The following is a 2686-nucleotide window of genomic DNA, read 5'->3' as shown; positions in this document are numbered from 1 at the left end:
CAGGTGTATTTCACTGGTAGAGTGCTTGCCTAGCACTCGGAAGACCCTGGATTTAATCCTCAGCACCACAAAAATAATAACAACAAAATTAAATACTTATGCAATTGGCTTACCACAGTGCCTGCAATTGCCAGGGTTAGAGATTTCTTCTGTCAGATTAAAAACCTGCATCTCCAATAAAGGCACTGTATTATTCTGAGGAAGCCGGAAGAGTTATAACAGAAACAGGAGAAGACAAGGGGTGTGTGTGTGTGTGTGTGTGTGTGTGTGTATGCGTGTGCGCGTGTTACTGGGAATTGATGTTATTTTATTTTGAAACAGGGTCTCTCCAGGTTGATGAGTCTCCCTACTTGCTGAGGCTGTCCTCGAACCTGGGATCCTCCTGCTCAGCCTCCCAAGTCCTGGGATTACAGATGTGCACCACCAGGCCCGGCTAGAAGGCAACTTTAAGGCAGGTGAGGAAAATATTCGGTGCTAACAAGCAGCACAGAGATGCCGTTATTAGTAGGCTCCATAGTGGCCCCTGCAAGGTTTGCGTATACCTTTTGGTAAATTTGTGAATGAAGTGATTTGTTAATGTTCTCACCAAATCCAGAGAGAGTGGGCTTAGGGGAGGGGTGAAAGTTTGCCCTGGGTTGGTTAAAGAAGCCGGGGCAGCGGCAGTCATGGCCCAGGCTTGGTCCAGGGGGAAGGCCAGGGTGCCCTAGAGAAGGGCTGTTAGACACGCAGGGAGGGAGGCAGGGGCAGGAAGTCCAGTGAAAACACCCCTTCACAGCGCTGTCCAAGGATGGTGCAGGTGTCCACAGGAGCCCTGCTTTAAGAATCCTGGAAGCCTGGCGTATGGCGCACACCTGCATCCCAGTACTTGGGAGGCTGAAACAGGAGGATGGCAGCGTCGTGGCCAGTCTCAGCTACTTAGTGAGGCCCTCCACAACTTAGCGAGACCCTGCTTCAAAATAAAGGAGTAAAATAGGGCTGAGGGTGTAGCTCGGGGGTCGAATGCCCCTGGATTCCATCCCCCATACCACAAAAACAAAACAAAATAAAAAACTGGGCTGGGAGTGTAGCTCGGAGATAGCATGCTCCTGAGTCCAATCCCCAGTATTACAAATAAATAAACAAATGAGCAAATAAATAGGGCTGGGGTATAGCTCAGAAGTGGAATGCCCTGGGTTCAATTCCCAGTACTACAAATAAATAAATAAATAAATAAATAAATAAATAAATAAATAAAAGAAGCCAGGCGTGGTGGCGCACGATTGTAATCTCCACACTTGGGAGGCTGAGACAGGAGGATCGCTCAGGTTCGAAGCCAGCCTCACCTACTTAGTGAGGCTCTCAGCAACTTAGTGAGAGACCCTGTTTCCAAATAAAATATAAAATAGGTCTCGGGGTGTAGCCCCGAGGTAGAAGGCCCCTGGGTTCCACCCTCAGTACCACCAAAAAAAGAAAGAAAGAAAGAAAAAGAAAAAGAAAAGAGGAGAGGAAGAAACAAAGAGAAGGCAGGAAGGGAGAGAGCGAGGGAAGAGAGGAAGAGAGAAGAAATAGTTTTCCTACAGATCTAACGAGAATTAACGTGGTTGGGCTGGAGCTGATGTGATTGGTCTCTTGGTCGAGATGCAGCCACCCTGGGCTGAGAGCTGGCTGCTGAGAGCCGAGGCCGCAGAGGCAGAGCGAAGCCCCAGCGGCCCCCGAGCAGCCGCCAAAGATGAAGGGCGGCGGTGGCGCCCCGGGCCCCGGGCCCTGGGCCCCTCTCGGCCACTACACCGCCTTCGCCAGTAGAGGGCGCGCGTTCACCAGTCTTCAATTTTCAAAATAAACAACAAAACCACCCCGGGCCCATCGTTCATTTTTATTATCCTGCTTTTGAAGTCTCTTTTCAAAGCCAAATAAATACTGAGTTATTTGGCCAAAGCATCTGTGAACACTGGATCTAGTCGCTTGCAAAACCAAAAGACAAAAAAATCCGACCAAGTTGCTGAGGCTAGCCTCAAACCGGCTTCCAAAGTACTTGGATTACAGGCGCATGTCTGTACTTTGGAGTATTTTGGAGGCTGCCGCCAGAGCTTAGCCGGTCTGAGGCTAGCCTCAGCAACTTGGTCGGATTTTCAGCAATTTAGCAAGCTCCTCTTTCAAGAGAAAGTGGGCTGGGGGTGCAGCTTGTAGGCAGAACACCCCAGGGTTCAATTCCCAGTACCAAAAAAAATAAAACTAGAGCTGGAGGTGCAGCTCAGAGGTAGGACCCCCCACTCCCACTCCCACCCTCTGTTCAATTCCTAAGGAAATGCAAACAAAATACCAAGCTATTTCAAGAAAATGATTCAGTGTTTACCCCTGAGCTATTTGCTCCCTCAGAAGACTCACACCAGATGTCCAGGCAAAGACACCCTAAAATAGTACAAGCATGTGCTCAGCATGCCAAGAGAAGGCACTCCAGCTGCAGCCAGAGCTGGGGTCCCAGTGTGAAGCACGCCTGTCATCCCAGTACCTGGGAGGCTGAGACAGGAGGCTCACAGGTTTGAGACCAGCCTCAACATTTTAATGAGCTCCTTAGCAACCTATCCAGACCCTGTTTCAAAATACAAAAAGGGCTGGGAGCCCGGCGTGGTGGCGCACGCCTGTAATCCCTGTACTTGGGAGCCTGAGACAGGAGTATCGTGAGTTTGAAGTCAGCCTCAGCAATTTA

This window comes from Muscardinus avellanarius (genome assembly GCF_963383645.1).
Source record: "Muscardinus avellanarius genome assembly, chromosome: 11".
In the NCBI taxonomy this organism is placed as follows: Eukaryota; Metazoa; Chordata; class Mammalia; order Rodentia; family Gliridae; genus Muscardinus; species Muscardinus avellanarius.
Note: the sequence above shows the minus strand (reverse complement) of the source record.